Genomic DNA, 20,328 nt, shown 5'->3' with positions numbered 1-20,328 from the left:
CAAAGTGATAAACGGGGGGTGGAAAGAAATGAGTCCTGGGATAGGTAAAACTCCAGGATCTGATGGCTTCTGCCCGAGGATATTAAAAGAAGTGGGTAAAGAAATTGTTGGAACCTTAGTTATAATCTTTCAAAGCTCTCTTGACTGAGAAATTGTGCCGTTAAGACAGCAAAATTGCTAATGCCACTCCATCATCTATGAAGAGTGGGAGAAAGAAAGCAGATAAATGCAGGCCTGTCAATTCAACGTCAGTTATTGGAAACCACTAAAATCTCTCATTAGGAATAGAGCGACTGAGCACTTGAACAAATCTGAACTGATCAAAGAGCCAGCTTGCCTTTGTTAAGGATAATTCACATGTCACTTGTCTGATTGATTTCTTTGAAGCGATCACTCATAATCTAGGTCAGGGCATTAGATAAGTGGACTTCTTGAAGTAAGATTGAGGATGCACAGAACTAGCAGTGAATTATTAACCTTTCTTGGAAGTTGGTTGGGAGAGTGGAGACAGAGGGTGGGGTTAATCGGTCAGTACTCGGCTGGCATGTAACAAGTGGCGTTCCTCAGAAATAGGTTTTGGGATTCAAAATTGAACATATTAATGATTTGGATGAAGCAATCGAGATATATATCAAATTGTGTAGATCAACCATGATCTGACTGAACCTGGTTAGAGCAGGAATGGGCATTTGAATGGCATACTCCTATTCATGAGAGCATAAGAAGCAAGAGATAAGAGCGGGAGTAGGCCATTCAGCCCTTTGTGTCTTCTCTGCTATTCAACAAGATCATGACTGATCTTCTACCTCTGAAGCACTATCTTCATTCCTCGATTCCTTTAGTATTCAAAAATCTATCAATCTCCATAGCGGATCATGGTTCATTTATGTAACATTACAAATGGCTGTCTCTGCCTTATCCTGTTCCTGGTGGCTGGGGATTGAGGGAGCAATGTTTACAAGCTTAATTTACTCAAAAATGTCCTTTGAATCTTAGCAAATATACAGGAATATTGGGCAGGATTCCCTAATCCTGCGGCAGAGTGCCCACACCATCGTAAAGGGCGTCATGTTTTACGATGGTGTGAACGGGCCGAGCCGAGGACTAATTCTGGCCCCTACAGAGGGCCAGCACGGCACTGGAGTGGTGGACGCCGCTACAGCTGCCAATCCCAGTGCAAACTGTGCGGCGCAGGATCCGCGCATGCGCAGTGGCCTCCTTCAACGTGCCGACCCCGACGCAACATGGCGCAGGGCTACAGGGGCCAGCGCGTAGATAAGGAGGCACCCAGCCAGGGATGCCGGCCCGCCGATCAGTGGGCCCCGATCGCGGGCCAGGCCACATCAGAGCCCCCCACCCCCCGGGGTCGGACCCCCCTCCCCCCCCATCGCACAGGCCGCCACCTGACCCTTCAGCTTCCCACTGGCTCAGAGCAGGTTAGAACGGCGCTGGCGGGACTCGTTTTTGTTTACGGCCGCTCAGCCAATGGGGGCCGGAAAATCGTGCGCATTCCCTGACTGGCGCTGCACCGAGCACGCCGGCCCCAATGGCACTGATTCGCCGCTCTGCAGAGAATCGCATCCCAGCGTCGGGGCGGCTTGGCGCGATTCGCGCGGCCTCCCGGCGATTCTCCGCCTATTATTTCAATACAATAACGTGCAGCGGAAATCACCGTTCCTGAGACTAAGGGCTGGATTCTCCGATCGACGGCGTCGAAATCGCTTTTGGAGAATGCGTTCATATGCATTAATCGGAGGCGGCGCCGTTTTTCCGATGCTCTGCCCCCTCAAAAATGGTGCACTCGAGGAGTATGCCGCCGGGACGGCCTCAGGACGTCACCTGAGGCTCTCCCTCGATGCGCCGCCCCGATGGGCTGAGTCCCCAATGACGTGGGCCGCATGTCCTCACATCTTTCAGGGATCTCGTGTGGCGGCTGCAGACTGGGTCCAGCTCCATCACAGTTGGGGGAAGCCGTTCCGCTGGCAGGGGGGGGGATTTGGGGGGCGCTGTTGGAGCTGGTCTGGGGGTGGCCAGGGGAGTTACAGGGGGACAGGTTTTGGCAGGCCGGGTCCATGCGCAGCCGACGCCATGTTGTGCGGGGTGGCCATCGCATGCCGCCGCCGTGTGAATGAACAGTCACGGACCCATCCATTCCGCAGCTGTATCCACAGGTAAAGCAGGGGCTTTACGCGGTGTGGCTGCTAGCCCCCCTCTGGGCAGGGGATCATTGCTGGGGCGGCACCGACATTTGGTCGTACAACCGGACGGATCCTGTGGACATAGCCGCAGAATCGAAGAATCCGGCTCTAAGTGTTGGCTCTGGGGCAGGATCCACAACAGCAAAACTGGCGCTGTACCTGGACCAATTCAGTGACCGCTGAGGGGCTAGCACCGGTGCCATGTGGAACGCAATTGATTCCAATGAGAAACGATGTGGGATTCGCTGGATTCGCGATTGACACTCAGGAGACCGACAAGCTGCAGCCGCATATACACACTTCACTCCCCACGCACACTCATCCCAGCCAACGAGATGTCATTGGTTGTGTTGGAGCATGCCCATCCCGCTGATAAGTCGGCTGGGGGCAGAGAGCACCGAGGGGGGGGTGGCCTGGGGGAACACAAATGCGGGCCATGGCACTAGTTTACAGTGGGCAGTCAGCAGCATGTGCAGCTGCATGGCTGCCTTGCAGGCCGCGGCAATGGTGTTCCGTGCCCGTCCACCCCAAACCCACAGCCCACCTCCTGTCCAACCCACCCACCCCGCTCCTGCCCCCGACCCTGGCAGAAGCCCCAGCCGGCGGCACGACTGTCAGCAAACTCTGATGATGTTGGATATTTTCTGTACCCCCTCTCTCTCCCTCAGCAGCCACGATGCCAGTTTCATGGTTTTTAAAAGCAGAAGTGAACTTTGCCATCGGGAATTCGCCATAGTGGAGGTGGAGAATTATGGATGTCCAGAAGAATACCGGGTCAGGCCCGCTAATGATATGCCAAGAGTGTTTACTCTATGTACATTCTGGAATGCATTGACGCCGCTGTCGAGGCACTGGAGAACTGCAATTTGGCGTGTATCCGGCACCTGCCATGATTTCGGCATCAAAACCGATTCTCCACCCAATCGCGTTTCCCGATTCCAGCGTCATCCAAAGGAGAATCCCACCCATGGGTTCTAACAGTTTCCCATGGAAAGATTGGGGGCTGAATTCTCTGATTTTGAGGCTATGTCTGGAGGAAGTGTCTAGTTTTAGACCCGGTGGTGCGCTAGCAGCCGTAGTATAAAGGTGAAAGGTTAGGAATGTGAAGGAAGGGCAGCACGGTGGCCTAGTGATTAGCATAACCGCCTCACGGCGCTGAGGTCCCAGGTTCGATCCCGGCTCTGGGTCACTGTCCGTGTGGAGTTTGCACATTCTCCCCGTGTCTGCGTGGGTTTCGCCCCCACAACCCAAAAATGTGCAGAGTAGGTGGATTGGCCACGCTAAATTGCCCCTTAATAGAAAAAATAATTGGGTAATCTAAATTTAAAAAAAAAAGGAATGTGAAGGAGCATTCAAAGAGCATTCAAATAGGAATCACAAAATATTAACAAGGGTGACACAGTGGTTAGCACTGTTGCCTTAGAGTGCCAGTAATCTGGGTTCAACTCTAGCTTTGGATGACTGTGTGAGTTTGCACTTTCTCCCAGTGTCTGCGTGGATTTCCTCCGGGTACTCCGGTTTCCTCCCATAGTCCAAAGATGTTCAGGTTAGGTGGATTAACCATGCTAAATTGCCCCTTAGTTTCCATGGATGTGCAGGTTGGATGGGATTGCAGGGATAGGGTCGGAGATTAGGCATTGGTACGGTGTTCCTTCAGAGGGTCGCTGCAGACTTGATGGACTGAATGGCCTTCTTCTACACTGTAGGAATTCTAAGGTTCCTATTCTATGGTGAAACAAGCAACTGGAAGGTTAACTTTTGTTGCAAATATATGGAGTATATATGAGTACCGTCTTCCCACAAATTTACAGGGCATTGATGAAGCCAGACTTCGAGTACTGTGTACAGTTTATAAAAATTAATTCACGGGAACTGTGCGTTGCTTGCTAGGCCACCATTTATTGACCATCCCTAATTGTCCATCAGAAGACAGTCGTGAGCTGCCTTCTTGAACCGCTGAAGTCCATGTGGTGTTATGGAGGGAGTTAAAGAATTTTGATGCAGCGACAGTGAAGGAACGGAGATATATTTCCAAGTCAGGATGGTGAGTGACTTGGAGGCAAACTTCCAGGTGTTGGTGTTCCCAAATATTTGCTGCCCTTGTCCTTCTAGATGGTGACGGTGATGAATTTGGAAGGTGCTGCCTAAGGAACGATGGTGAATTCCTGCAGTGCATCTTGTAGCTGGCACACGCTACTGCTTCTTTGCGGCGATCATAGAAGGAGTGAATGTTTGTCGATGACATGACAATCAAGCGGGCTGCTTTAATCTCCTTACCTAAGAGAGAACATACTGGCTCTGAGGGAGTATATAAATTCACTGGACCATTGGATTGATCCACTGGATTAAGTGGATTGATCTACAATAAGATATTGTGTAGACTCGGCCCATTTAGGAAGAAAGAGAGGTGATTTAATTGAATCATTGAAATTTTGTGAAGGACTTGATGGGGTAAATATTGAGAAAACTGGGAAATGCAGAACACAGGGTCACACTTTCAGATTTAAGGGTTGGTTATTTAGTATTGAGATGAAAATTAAACTTCATCACCAGAGGGTTGTAAGTCTTTGCAATTCTCTTCCCAAAGAGCTGTGCATACTCAGTTGTTGAGAAGACTTGAGGTAGAGGTTGATGGACATTTGAGATATAGAGGTATATAGTACAGGAGTTAGGTGATTAGTCATCATCTTGTTGAATGGTGGAGCAGACTCAAAGGACCAAATGGCCTACACCAGTTCCTGGTCACAATAATACAGAGCATACGGAGAAGTGGAACTCATACCTCCCTCTACAGAAATCACATTGGCATGGAGCCGACGCACTCCATGCTGTCCCGCCCCACAGCCATCAAATACTGTTGCCTCCCCCCACCCCCCCCCCCCCCCCCCCATCCCATGGGAACCATGCCTGCCCGGGGTTGTAAAATTCATCCCAACATTTCTGTGATAACAAGGGATTGGGAATGAATGAATGTTTGGGATAGGAGATGGGAGAGGGAAGCCACTCAGTGAAAGACACTCCACCACCTCCATCAGAAATGGAGTTGCTGGTAGTTCCTTTCCCTGCTGCACCAAGCCTTTGTCACCCATCATCTTACATCTAAAGACACGAGGAAAAGGACTGAGAGACATTTGTCAATGATGCAGTGAGCAAGATTTTGGCAAGCTAAAACAACCGGAAACCAGTTCCAATTTTTTTGAGGAGTTGCATAGCTCTTAACATATCCCATTTCTTCATGGAGGGCCACATCGCTAAAAGGGGAATATTACTGGAGTGTCTAATATTTTATGACTGATTATGTTTGTTGAAGAAACTTCATTCTTTTGGTTCAGCTTATGCTCCCGTGGTCTGCAGTTACTATAAAGAAACAATTTCCAACCTGACATTTAATCCATTGATACAAATCACTTCAGAGACTCATTGTTGCTCGGCTGTACGATTGTTCCTCTCGTCTGGGTTCAGCCCAGTTAACACAGCTTCACTCATACTGCAACAGTACTTTCCTCTTAACTGCTACCTCACTGACTATGAGAACATTAATTCAATAGCTGAGGACATTTCTAATGAGCTGATTGGCTGGCTGCCTGCCTTTCTTTCAGTCGGTACTTTATCAGCACTGCTAGCTCAGGAGCGGGAAGTGGACTGTGTAACTGCGGTTTGCAGTGTTGAATACAAAACGTTTTGCCTCCATGTGTGCAGGGTGAGTTCTGGGCTGGAGACACCAACACTGCACAGACGCAGAGCACCAGAAAAGAAAACATAAAATAAGACTGAAGGCATTGTTTAGATTTCCCGACACTGAACCTTTACTTCATGCGTTCTGCTGTAAACACCTCTTGGACTGGAGTTTATTATCTCTGGAGGGAACCAATTGATCTCACTTACCTTGCCAAAATTTTGGGCCTACAGTGTGCGGCAATGTATGCGAGGCACCAGGGAAGTCCAGAGCACCTTGGTGGCAAGTGATTGATGATGTAAACTCATTGTAGTATTCCTCTGGCCTCCTTTGTTGGGGCAGCACGGTAGCACAAGTAGATAGCATTGTGGCTTAACAGCGCCAGGGTCCCATGTTTGATTCCCCGCTGGATCACTGTCTGTGCGGAGTCTGCACATTCTCCCCGTGTGTGCATGGGTTTCCTCCGGGTGCTCCGGTTTCCTCCCACAGTCCAAAGACGTGCAGGTTAGGTGGAATGGCCATGTTAAATTGCCCTTAGTGACCAAAAAGGTTAAGAGGGCTTATTGGGTTACGGGGATAGGGTGGAAGTGAGGGCTTAAGTGGGTCGGTGCAGACTTGATGGGCCAAATGGCCTCCTTCTGCACTGTATATTCTATGTTAAGGTCTGGCAATAATCAGTTAGTTAGAACCACTGTGTCTTTATTTGGACATAACAGTGGCAAAAGGGGTAAAGATCAGCACATAGTTAAAAAAAAATAATTATGGACGTTGTTGTTAATTAAGTTGTGGTCTACCTTGTCGCCATTTGTTTCTTATATTGGAATTAGTTGGGAAAAATATAGAGCACCAAATGGAAACAGAAGTAATTTCTATTTTGAGGCAAATGTTTAATCAATGCCAAAAAGCAAACCATTTTGTTTATAATCTGCAGACTTCCAACAGATGCATTGATTAAGAATCTGGCCATTCCTGACCTAAATCCAAACATATGTTGGGTTAGTCCAAATGATCAAGAGCATAAATTTAGCTGCAGAACCGATTATTTGAGGAGGGAAAGAGGTGATAAAGACGTTGCTGGATTAGTGGCAGACTGAGGAAAATGTAATTTTGATGGATTTCTCGATGATGCGGTAAGGGGTCATTTTGTCTGAGGGTTGAGAGGAAAGTCAATACAGAGAAAACTATTGATAGAAGGCAGGCTAAGGGCGACTAGAGGTCTTGAATAGCACTTGGAATGGAGGTTGCTGCCAGACCTGACAACGAGCTACCTGCCACACGTCCTGGAGTGAACAGCCTCACTCAACCATGTTAGAGGTGTGGTAAAAGGTCATCGGACAAGTGCACCAAATCTGGCCATTTAGCTAAGCATTGGCAGAAGCCTGTGTGTGGTGCTAGGTGGGAAGAAGAGGGAAGAAAACAAAAGCTCAACGTCATATAGTGCTGTGAGGAATTAACAGAAGGGGAAACTAAAATCCCAGGACAGGTTTCATGTCGGGATGGGGATCAGAAAGCGGGACTAGTTTCACCTTTGCATTCCCGGCTTCATCACCAAGCTGTGGGAAAAGGAATTTTCTGGTGGAATGTTTCACTTTCTGCTGGAGCCAGGTCTGCGGTCTCAATCGACAGCACTGAGGCAGGATGGTCACAGAGCAGACCATTATTTTTGTAAGTGTTCTGATGATCCCTTGTAAATGTTGACAACTGGTCTGCTGGCAACTGAGGTTCACTTAAAAATGAGCTGGCCCATCAAAATGAATGGTTGTCCACAATTTGGTGCTTCGATGTGGCATCATCCCTCTGTCTCTCCAACTTTCCTTACTTACCTTCGTCAGTGATGATCTGCCTCCAGTGACAGCTATAGGCCTCGAACATAACATTCAAGAATATTCCTGACCTCGTGGACTGCGCCCATGGCTATGCGCACTGTTATAACCCCCTTAAGGGCCAAGGATCGTGCTCCATTTGTTTTCCCCCTTACACAGCTGAGTATGAAGTCCGCTAGTAATTGGGGTGGGTTTTCCCCTTACCAAAGGAAATCCACACCGTGTCAAATTCCTGGCCTGGGTGCAAGTCAGGGAGGGTGCCCCTTCGGGGAGAGGAGTTACAGTCTTTCGTAGTTTTGTGAACACGGTAATAAACCTGTTGTTAATTCCTACCCTACCGTGTGTTCCTGTTGTCTCTCCCATTTGGATTCTACATTGGCGACGAAGGTGAGTTTCAATATGTTCGGACTGTCCCTTAGCACCCAGCATCGAACACTTTGGCCAAGAAGGCGGTCCAAACTTTCAGGAGAGTGATGAAAAAGCTGGCCACCAGGGTCCTGGGAGACGCAACTGGCCCAGTTTCTATTCAACTACCGGACGAACTCCGATGCCACCATGGGTGCGATGCCAGGAGAGATGTTGATGGGACGTTGGTTCCGGACCCGTCTCAGCCTGGTCATTCCGCACATCAGTGCTCGGGTCTACCAGTGGCAAGACCGCTCCGAGACGGACACAGACCAACGCTCGCAGCAGCGTGAGTTCAAACCAGTGTTTACGTGTGCAATTTTGGCACTGGCACCACATGAGTCCCGGGAGTGGTTCTCCGGACCACGAGTCCAGTTTTGTACTCAGTCCGGACGCAGAGACATGAAGCAAGCTGCCACTTAGACCAAATCCGTCACCGCACGTGGAAGCCCCCTGAACAGATCTGGACGCGCCAGTCCACGTCTGCCAAGCTTGTTTTCTGCCTTACACAGCTGAGTATGAATTCCCGTGGTAAGTGGGGCGGTGTTTCCCTTAACAAGGGAAATCCACACAGTATAAAAACCCAGATCTGGGCGCAGGTCAGGGAGGATGGCCCTATGGGGAGAGAAATTATAGGGCAGGATTCTCCGGCCGCATCCACCCGTCGACTGGAGAATCCTGCCTCAGGTCAATGGACTTCTCCATTGTCCGGGTCCCGCCCGTGGTGTTCTTGCAGCGGGCAGGGCGGAAGAATCCAGCCCATAGTCTTTTGTCATTTTGTGTACACCGTAATAAACCTGTCGCTTATTTCTTCCCGACCGTGTGTTCCTGTCATCTCTCCCTTTCGGGTTCTACACCCACCTCTATTCATTCGGCAGGGTTTCAGCTTCCAACACGCCTCCCCTGTTAAAAATCCTGCAAGGTCTGATCTTGGGCCTTTTGATAAGGGCAGGTGGATTTCCTGCCCCACACCCTACCCTGTCTCCGGCAATCTGGTTGGCAAAAGACACAGAAGCAGAACTTCTGCCTCTGCCATTCAGTGGCCATTTTTTGTACTGTCTCTTACCATTTAAGTGTGAGGTAATTAAGGGCAATATTAGAACATAGAACAGTACAGCACAGAACAGGCCCTTCAGCCCTCGATGTTGTGCCGAGCAATGATCACTCTACTTAAACCCATGTAACCCGTATACCCGTAACCCAACAATCCCCCCATTAACCTTACACTACGGGCAATTTAGCATGGCCAATCCACCTAACCCGCACATCTTTGGACTGTGGGAGGAAACCGGAGCACCCGGAGGAAACCCACGCACACACAGGGAGGACGTGCAGACTCCACACAGACAGTGACCCAGCCGGGAATCGAACCTGGGACCCTGGAGCTGTGAAGCATTGATGCTAACCACCATGCTACCGTGAGGCCCCTTACGGTTATTAAAAGGGAAAACACAATAAATGGAAATATACTGAAAAGGGTAGATGAAGTGAGAGATCTTGCGTACAAGTAGCAGTACAGGTAGATAAGTTTGTAAAGAAGAATATGGAATGCTCCCCTTCAGTGGCAGAGGTGTAAAATACAAGAGTAGGGATCTACTGATGGAATTGTATCAGACACTGGTGAGGTCACAACTGGAGTATTGTGTGCAGTTCTGGTCACATTACAGGAAGGATGTAATTGCTCTGGAGAGAGTGCAGAGAATATTTACTGGAACTTTGTCAGAGCTGGAGAATTGTAGCTGCAAAGAGAGATTGTCAAGTTTGGGGATGTTTTCTTGGAACAGAGAAGGAAGAGGGGTGACATGGTTGAGATATGCAAAATTGTGAGGGGTAGAGATAGCGTAGACAGGAGGATCCTGTTTCCCTTGGCACAGATTTCAGCTAAGCGGCAGAAGGATCAGAGGGCACAGGAGGAAAGACCTTTTTACGCAGAGAGCGATGGGTGTCTAGAATTCACTGCCTGAGTTAATAATGGAGGCAGAGACCCCAAACTCTTTTAAAAATACCTTAAATGCTGTAAGCTGCAGGACCATGGGCCATGTGCAGGAGGATGTGATTAAAAAGGGCACCTGGGTAACTTTGGGTCAGCATGGACAAGATGGGCTGAATGGTCCCCCTCTGTGTTGTATCGTTTTATGGTTCTATTTATATTTACCAAAACAGGCTACAGTAATTATGATGTCATCAGAAGTATGCGCAGAGAGGTTTGGGGAAATCGCCCTACAATAAATCTACATTTTAATGCAATGTTTTTCTGGTTATTCATATCTGAAAGTTATTCATTGCCACTCTTTTTTTTTTTCATTTATAAATGTTTTTTTATTGAGTTTTCATATTTTATATATGACAAATTACAAGTTATTAGAGAGAGAGAAAAAAAAAGGAAAACACAAAAATTTAACATGAATATTTACAGGTAAGCATCTTCATAACAATAATTGTGGCCGCCCCCTTTAGCCAGCATACATATTTTACATTCCCCAATATGGCCGAGGCACATGTTTATAGGCATTTATTTATAGTTTGGTTTTGGGCCTTGGCTTGCCATCAAACCCCCATACCGAGCCCGTATCCCCCCCCCCCCCCCCCTCCCCCCGGTTACCTTCCCCCGATTCCCATCCATTTTTCATTGCCACTCTTGGGGAAAAAAATCAAAGGCACAAGCCCTGTCGAATAGCACACTGGGCTAAATTGCTGGCTTTGAAAGCAGACCAAGGCAGGCCAGCAGCACGGTTCCCGTATTAATTCCAGTAACAGCCTCCCCGAACAGGCGCGGAATGTGGCGACTAGGGGCTTTTCACAGTAACTTCATTGAAGCCTACTCGCGACAATAAGAGATTTTCATTCATTTCATTTTTCATAAGCTAATCAGGGGTTGAAGATTGAATGTCTATTTTCAGGTGCTAGTGCCGCAAGCCAGTCAAAATTGGTCACAGTGTGTATGCGTTCCTTTTAGGTTAGCCAGTTTTATTGTAGTCTAACCAACAGACCATAAAAGGACAGCTGGACGTCACAGAACAGCAGGTAAATTTTCATAAAAGCAAAATACGGCAGCTGCTGGAAATCGGAAATAAAAATAGACAATGCTGGGGAAGCTCAGCAGGTCTGGCAGCATCTGTGGAGGGAGAAACAGAGTTAATGTTTCAACTCCGATATGACTCTTTTTCAGAGTTGAGGTAAACCTTCATCTTTTATTGTGGAGACAAGAGAAGCAGGAGAACCATTCCTGGATATGCGGCAATGGTCATTTCCCTCCCATTCAACTCATCACCCTTGCCCCTCCTAGTACCGACCTATGGGCTACCCAGATTTTGATAGATGCCCAGCTGGAAAGCATGTCTGGATTGCTGAATTGGCTGGTGTTTTATAGGTGAAGCCAAACTTCTAATGAGCCTCAGGACTTGATTTTTGTTGCAGGCCTATTACTGTGCCCATTTTGTGCCAGCTTTCAGTGGGGGTCCTGCAATTTCACCAACTACAAGTGGCTCAAGACCACGGGCCCCTATTAATCATCTTGACCACCCCTAGGATGGAGCCTGTCTAATTTTGTGGCTATTAAATGGGGGGACAACTAGACAGACTAGTATTGGTGCAAAACCTGTATGCTCCATTTTCCATTATATGCTCCACACAGTTGGTCATCTACACACAGCACAACAACGGGGAATTTCTGGCATGCATCCCACAATAATGGCACCGGTCAGTAACTATGGCTACTGAATCTATCACTCCTTGATGATTAGTCTTGCAATCATATCCCATTAAAAATTCCACTTTAGGTATGTCCTGCGGATTATTGATTTTATTTTTCAGAAAAATTATTTCTTGTTGAACAAATTGAATCGAGCGTGCCGATAATACCGAAAAAACAATTGAACATCACAGCAGACCACCACAAAAATCATGACTTATTGGATTTCATTGTATTCCCAAGGAGACAGCATAGATTGTGAAGGAATTACAACAGGCACATAGGCAGCAAACTGCTGAGTAATTTGATGGACATCATGCAAATTAGAGCATGTGCACAGCCACTACAGCTGACTCTAAATTAATAAATAAACATACACAGCTACTGAAGTGTTGGAGAATCCACAGAACCAAAACATGTACAGTACAATCTTGCGGCACGGTAGCACAGTTGCTTCACAGCTCCAGGGTCCCAGGTTTGATTCCTGGCTTGGATCACTGTCTGTGTGGAGTCTGCACATTCTCCCCGTGTGTGCATGGGTTTCCTCCGGGTGCTCCGGTTTCCTCCCACAGTCCAGAGATGTGCAGGTTAGATGGATTGGCCATGCTAAATTGCCCTTAATGTCCAAAAAAGGTTAGCTGGGGTTGCTGGGCTATGGGGATAGGGTGGAGGTGTGGGCTTTGGTGGGGTGCTCTTCCAAGGGCCGGTGCAGACGCGATGGGCCAAATGGTCTCCTTCTGCACTGTAAATTCATTGATAATCTATGATAATCAATAGGTATCCATTCAGTTTATCTTTCATCACTAATGTAACTCTTCAAATGGAGCCGTCTGCTTCAATGCTACTCATCCTTTCCCTGTATCCTTTTAAGTTCATCCTTTCCAATTGATTGTCCACTTTTGATAGTAGCTACTTCAACAGCCACCTGTAGCGAGACTTTCCATGTTCATAATCATTTATGTCAAAAGCGTCCTCGAACTTCAGGACAAACCTGAGTGTCTTTCTCTTTGTAACTGACAGTTCGCCTTTCAATAGATTGAAAATCTCTATTCGATCCATTCAGAACCTTTCCCCATCCAGTCACACATTTCTTCATGAGTAGAACTTCTCACTCCTCGTAAAATTCGAGCAAACGTTTGCGGCACTCCTTCCATGGGTCTTACCGCCTTTTCTGTCATGTGGAACAGAGGATTTCACTCCTCCAGATGTAAATTAGTTTAGTAGCCTGGGTTTTGCTGTCATAATAATGATGAGTCCATAATTACTTACGCTTATTATAGGGTAACTTTAACCGCAACCTTTGGCACCCACACGTACAGTTAAACATGGGGGCGGACTTTAATTAATGGCCACACGGGGACCTCACTCATATAGGGCTGGGGCTGGCAGAAGGGAAGCAGGCAGCCTGAGAAATTTCAAAGCGTAGGTAAAAGTGGGAAGGAAGGGGATACCTGTTTTGGAGAGTCATCTGTGAAAGTGGCACCCCTTCCAGGATGGTTCACCCCCTTTGCCTCCTTGCCAGGCCTCAATAGCCCCCATCTCCATCCACCACCACTCCCCCACCCTCGCCAGGGTCTCCGCTTCCTCCCGAACCAAACCCTCTGGACTTTGGCCTTTAACCCGGGGAACATGTTCTTTCTTCTCGGGGGTGACTTCCAGTGGCCACGACTTATTTCTGGAGCTGCTGAGACCAAAGAGCTGCTCACCATTCAGATTGGCCAGCAGCTCTTGAGGGTGGGACTTCCTGTCACTGACAGGCTGAGGCCCCACTCCCAGGTAGCTAAGGCCGCCCTCTGCATCTTATCACTGCAGGGCAGCGAGATTTTAAGTGGGCAAGCTGCCAACAGACGTTTCCACAGCGGGGTTTGCCAACTAATGACCAAAAGTCGAGAAATTGCCTCCTTGCCAGGCCTCAATAGCCCCCATCTCCATCCACCACCACTCCCCCACCCTCGCCAGGGTCTCCGCTTCCTCCCGAACCAAACCCTTTGGACTTTGGCCTTTAACCCGGGGAACATGTTCTTTCTTCTCGGAATCGGGAACGGACGCAGCCGGTAGATCCCGAGACAAGCCTCTCCCAGGATTCCTGATGGTCACTACGCCTCGTGAGATCCGGGTGGGCTGGTATCTGGGTTGCATGGCAACCTGGCACTACCAATGCCACCTGGACACCTTGCCACTGCCAGCCTGGCAGCACCGTGGTGTCGGCCGGCACTGCCAGGGTGCCCACATGGCACTGGCAGGGCAAAGGTGCCCGAGCAGCATTGTGCCCACGTCGGGGTCTGGGCCCAGGGGTGACCTGCTCATGTGAGGTGGGGTGGGGGGTTTCTAAAACCCCACAACAGGTGAGTTGGGGGGGTCAAGGAGTCACATTGGCGGGGGGGGGGGGGGGGGGGGGGGCGGATCAAGAGATCAGGACGGCATTTTACCCTGAACTCTTTCTACACTGAGGAGCTACACTCGTCGGAATCCTCATTGAAGGAAAAGTGGTTAAGCGCGGCTTCAGGGTGGGGGCTGCCTTCCCCATTGAGGCCCCAAAAGAAAACAGAGTGCCCTTAGATAGCAGGATCATTTTCTTTCCTTAATCCCACCCAGAACTTGGTTACATCGCGCCATCATCTTTAAATTGGATTTTGTTTATTGTCACGTGTACCGAGGTACAGTGGAAAGTATTTTTCTGCGTGCAGCTCAACAGATCATTAAGTACATGAAAAGAAAAGGAAATAAAAGAAAATACATAATAGGGCAACACAAGGTACACAATGTAACTACATAACACCGGCATCGGATGAAGCATACAGTTGTGTAGTGTTAATCAGGTCAGTCCATAAGAGGGTCGTTTAGGAGTCTGGTAACAGCGGGGAAGAAGCTGTTTTTGAGTCTGTGCGTGTTCTCAGACTTTTATATTTCCTGCCCGATGGAAGATTTGGATGAGTGAGTAAGCCAGGTGGGAGGGGTCTTTGATTATGCTGCCCGCTTTCCCCAGGCAGCGGAAGGTGTAGATGGAGTCAATGGATGGGAGGCAGGTTTGTGTGATGGACTGGGCTGTGTTCACGACTCTCTGAAGTTTCTTGCAGTTCATACCAGGCTGTGATGCAGCCAGATAGGATGCTTTCTATGGTGCATCTGTAAAAGTTGATAAGAGTTAATGGTCTCACCCTTTCTTTTAATTTACATGTTCGTGCTTTTTTTCCTTTTGCAAAGGGTGGCACAGTGGTTAGCGCTGCTGTCTCACAGCATCAGGGACCCGGAGTTCCATTCCGACCATGGATGACTATCTGTGTGGGGTTGTCTGTCTTAGTTTGCACATTCTTCCCATGTCGGCGTGGGTTTCCTCTTGGTGCTCCGGTTTTCCCTCACAGTCACTACAAAATAGGTTAGACACTGGCCCCCAGTGCAATTGCAAGCTGCTCCATTTCTACCCAAACCTCGGGGATTAAGCACTGGTACCTACTTGTGTGTGAGCAATGATGCGAATAACCTGGCAGTATTTCTTCATGCTGATGAAGTCCTTTTCTGTGAGGTGGACGGGACATGATAAATTGTCCCTTAATGTCAAAGGTTAGTTGGGGTTCTGGGGATGAGGGCAGGTAAGATGCTCTTTGGGAAGGCCGATGCAGACTCGATGAGCTAAATGGCCTCCTTCTGCACTGTAGGGATTCTGCAATGTTGAAATGTCAGGTGAGATTCTCCATTGGCTGACACAGAAATCGGGAAAGGCGATTGGGCGGAGAATCAGTCTTGACGCCAAAGAAATGGCTGGCACCGGGTTCACGCAAATCGCAATTCTCTGGCACCTCAACAGCGTCATCAATGTGTTCCACTCCATACGTAGAGTAAACGCCGTTTGCCTATCGTTAGCGGACCTGGCCTGGTATTCTTCAGGGCTTCCATGATCCTTCAGGGGGAATTTCCGATGGCGAGATATATTGTGCTTTTTTTAAAAATCGGGGAACAGGCACCGTGGCTGATGAGGGGGCAGAGGAGGTAGGACATTCAGAGGACTGACTGTGGGCTGCCTATCCTAACACTGGCTAGGCTAGATGGAGTGGGCAGAGACCGGGGATGGGTCGTGGGGCTGGGGTGACCTCCACGGGACTGACGCTGTATCCAGGCACAGACCACCATTGCCGTGGGTGCACCCATAGACCACCTACCATGGCTCATAATTCTGCAGAGTATCACCTGCTGTATGGGTGCCCCCACCCCCACACCCCAAACCCTCCAGCCCACCAAATCACACTCCACCCCTTCACCATACACTCCGCCATTGCACCACAACCCCCCCCCTCCCGGTGCATCATGCAGCCGACCCAAGGGCAACACCCACAATAGCCCCGGCAGGGGGGTTGCCAGATGGGTCCTGCAGACCGTACCACTGGCATGGAAGTGCCAGCTGATGGTACCCCTGGCAGCAGGGATAGGTACCAAGGATAGAGGCCCTCACGGTGACGAGCACTGATGGGACCAGGGGTGCAGGGATGAGGGGGACATGTGGAGGGAGGGTCCGCAGTACCTACTGGGACCACCGTGTAGCCCAATGGACCTAGTTGGGCACAAGGGTATGCACCCTGCTAACATGTCTGCCCTTCACCCCCTACAGACAATGGATATTGGAATTCAACCAGCAATGGTGACCTTCCTTGTCGTCGTCGCAGTCCTGGGGAATGCACTGCGGCTGTACGAGCTGGAGCTGCTCAAGGAGGAGGACGCTGCAGTAGTAGAGCGTGCCCCAGAGGAGCAGGAGGCAGCCGGGCAGGGTAGAGAGCCGGCCGCCCAACAGGCCGAGGGGGAGGTATAAAGGAGGCTTTGTGTGTACCGGCACCGCCTGTCATTCGAGGACCTGCTGGAGTAGGGAGTGGACCAGCTCCATTGGGGCTGTGCCATATCACGCTGCAACTGTGCACCCACCTTCTGGATGTCTGCCACATCAGCCAGTGACTACGCCATCTCCCACTGGGACTGGGCCACTTTCCTCTGTGTCTGTGCCACGTCGACTAGTGCCTGGGCAATATCGCCGACACTCTCAACCATGGCCCACTATGACTGGGCCACGCTCAGGAGCGCTGCTGCAATGTCCAGGTGGCTCCGGGACATGGCTGCCTGTGATAGGGAAGCCCTGCCCTGGGCCTCGGCCAGCGTCTGCACAGAGTGCCCCATGCCTTGGACATGTTGAACCTTGGCTGAAATCTTTGCCCCGACGACCTCCGTCGCAGACGCCAGCCGCGTGGTGTTTACCTGGGTGGCATGCATGGTCGGTACCACCTTCTGCTCCTGCACACGGTTCAACTCCTCCAACTGCATCTACAAGTGCTGGATGCTGGCCGACTACCCCTCATGCAGACCTTGGCTCTGCGACTGCATTTCCAGTTAGTCCCTGGGGTCGCCTGCCCTCTGACCCCCACCCCCTCGGGAGTTCCTACCTCCACCTACTACACTGGAGCATGTGTGTAGCGTGCACCAGATAGTGCCCCAGGAGCCTCTTCATTAAAGTGCCCAACCATGGTGAGTTGTCTCTGGGATGGTGGAGGGTGTTGGAGACGGCTGGGATGGGAAGGTAGTTCATGCCTGGACTCGAGCTCCGGGATGTCTTGGGATGCAGTCGAGAACTCCCGACCGCGTCGGTCTCATCCTCGTCGCTGGTCAATGCACGGGGTTCTGCTTGTGGCTGGGGACACCAGAAGGGCCCATGCCATCACCAGCAGTTCCTGCAAGACACAAGACAAGATGCACAATTTCATCGTGGGCCGGGGGTGGGGGGGGGGGGGGGGGGGGCTGACACACATGCCATGGGAAACCGCAATTCAGCAGGGTCTCACTTCCTCGCCCGATGCTGACCTCTGCCCCAGCGACAACCCTTTCCTCGGGCTCTACGACCACATCGAGTGCCCTCTGCTCTGCTGCGATGAGGGGCTTCAGGTCAGGTGGTCCCCCTCCCATTCTCGTCCGTTCTCAGTGGTTGTGTGCGGATTTCTCCGAGGGGGAGGAAACAGAAAATGCGCAGTGTTAGACACTCGTACACATGCAGCCCAGGGGTTGGGTAGTTGGTGGCCTCAGTGTCCACGGCACCCGGCCATGGCAGCCGGTATGGGTGCTGGAATGCGGTGCAGGGTGGGATTCAGCTGCCGTCTTGGTGGGCAGTGGTGGGGTTACGGGTGTGTGGGATGGAGGTTACAAGGGTTGGTGCCGGGGCATAGTGCTGACCACTAACCCTGGCCGCCCTGAGGAGTTTGTGCTGGTTTATGCTGACCGGTCCCCGCAGTGTTGCCCACGGCGCTGACAACCACTGCCACCTGTACACAGGCCCGGAAAATGGCGGCGGCTGACAGCCTCCTTCCCACCCCAAGGTACAGGGTCACCCAGCTCTCCGTGACGTCTAGCCGGGTCTCCAATTCCGCACAGGTAAACCTCAGGTCTGCGTGACCTGCTGCCATCTTGTTGGCTGGGATAGTGTGCAGGGTGGGGGGAGTGAAGTGTATATGCGGCTACAGCTTGTCAGCCTCCTGACTGTCAATCGCGAATCCAGCACCGTTTCTCATTCCAATTGATTATGTTCCACATGCTAGTCCCTTAACAGTCACTGAATTGATCCAGATCCAGTTATGGCGCCAGTTTTGCTGTGGTCAAACTCCACTAATCCTGCCCCGGCGTCAACACTTAGTCGAACGGAGAATCAGGTTGGTAGTGTTGTTTCATGCCCCCAATTCTAGCTTTTCTAATCTCTCCTTTTGTTTCTTTCCATTGACACTTTTCAGAATTTTCTTCCAAATCCTTCTGTTTGGTTCTCTCAGTCAGAATGCATTTGCCCTAAACCTTGCTCCGTGCCATTTCAATATTTCTACCTACTTCTTTTGCCATTTGATTTTCCTTTTTTTCCACCCACCAATCTGGGGTATGTCTCCTTCCATGTGATTGAAATTCGTCAATTTCCAGTCCCGGCAGATTTATTTTAAGCTTCAATTTGTCTTTCCTTATTTTCGAAGGGCGGGATTTACCGGCTGTTCACACCGGTGGGAAATTCCGGCCCCACACCAGGGCACAGTTTTCCCGGGGATGAGGGGTGCTGCCACCTGGAACTCCTGTTGACAACGGTCGGTACATCCCCCAGGTGGACTGCTTCCGCCGCCAAAAATCACGCGGCAGAGTGATCGATAAATCCCGCCCACACCCAAAGCGAGTCGACGAGGTAAAGTCACCGTTCTCCAAATGCTGTCCTTCTTCATTACTCAGGACATTTTTTTTTTACAACAAAAAACTTTTATTGACAAGAAAACTTCACTGATGAGAAGAGTCTCTGGAACTCTTGAGATCAAGTCCAGTTCTGTGGTTACCAGTCCTCTCAAATATCCCTCCCCCCATTCGACGGGACACAGCAACACGCAGAGAAATCAGCAGCAACTTGCACCGGCCCATCCACAGAGACATTCAAGAGCCTCAACATGTCACATTGCTCTACGAAGCCACCCCGGACATGAAATCAAACATTTCCACCTACAGAACACTGATGAAATCTGGAGGAAAGCTTGGGCAGAAAACACACTCCCAAATAATCACATTGGGGCGAATTCTCAATTTTTGAGACTAAGTGCGGTGGCAGACACCTCTGGCGGTGCTTTTGCTGCTGGTCAGAATGGCAGCATTCTGTGACAAGTTCTGTGCTTGTAACCTAATTAATTAGACACAGACGGGTTCCCCTCTGAATCCCTATTCATCCTCCCACTGACAGCTGTCAGGCTACAAGATTCTGGCACCATTTTTAAACCACTCCAGCACTCATATTAATCTCTCCAGCCGACCTGTCTGCATCAGACCTTGTAATATGTCAGCAACCCAGAGGAAAAAAGCTAGCAGCCTCAAAAAATATATCCGTTCCGCGATTCAGCACTGTCCGGATAAGATACCATTCTGTGGTACCGGGGAAAGGAGATCCCGATACTCCCCAATCCCAGGTGGTGACACAGGAGGGTCCATAGATCCAGCATCCCATGAAGACCATGAGGACAGGACCCAGTCTGCCCTGGCAGAGTGGTGAACAGCGCAACGGGAGCAGCACAGCACCATGGCAGAAAGGATTTGTTGAACTCAGCTCGAAGTCTCTCACAAACTGAGGACCACCTTGTGCACATAATTGGGTTTTAGACCCATCTAATTTTACGCTGGCGTGACTCAAGGTTGGAAAGCCTGATGGGATGACGGCAGGGCAGCTGTTTTAATGAGCATTCAAGAGGCGTAACTGATGTTCATGCCAGGAGCCAGCCAGCGCGAAGACTGAACCATTAACCCACCATTGGGAGAATTGCAACATAATTTTATGCCGCTGGGTTTCTAACATTTTGGCTTATGCCCGATTTTCCATTCCAAATGCTCCCATCCCGATTTTCTGCTCCCACCCACCACCAAACCCACCATAGGCAGGATGGGAGAATTCCACACGTTGGGCTGGATTCTTCAGTTGAGAGACTATGGGCAGGATTCGCCGATTCTCGTAGTTGGTGATCAGGTGGAGAATCCCTTTTTACGACAAAATCGGGGGCG

The 20,328-nt window shown here is 49.9% G+C and overlaps 1 protein-coding gene across 1 annotated transcript in view; it reads left to right on the top strand.

The window, feature by feature from the left end:
• slc7a11 (solute carrier family 7 member 11) overlaps positions 1-20,328 on the top strand; it is a 242,286-nt gene that overhangs the window by 201,688 nt on the left and 20,270 nt on the right. The window lies entirely within an intron of this gene.

The sequence above is a fragment of the Scyliorhinus canicula genome, chromosome 3, assembly GCF_902713615.1.
Source record: "Scyliorhinus canicula chromosome 3, sScyCan1.1, whole genome shotgun sequence".
NCBI lineage: Eukaryota > Metazoa > Chordata > Chondrichthyes > Carcharhiniformes > Scyliorhinidae > Scyliorhinus > Scyliorhinus canicula.
This window is presented reverse-complemented; position numbering and strand designations above follow the sequence as displayed.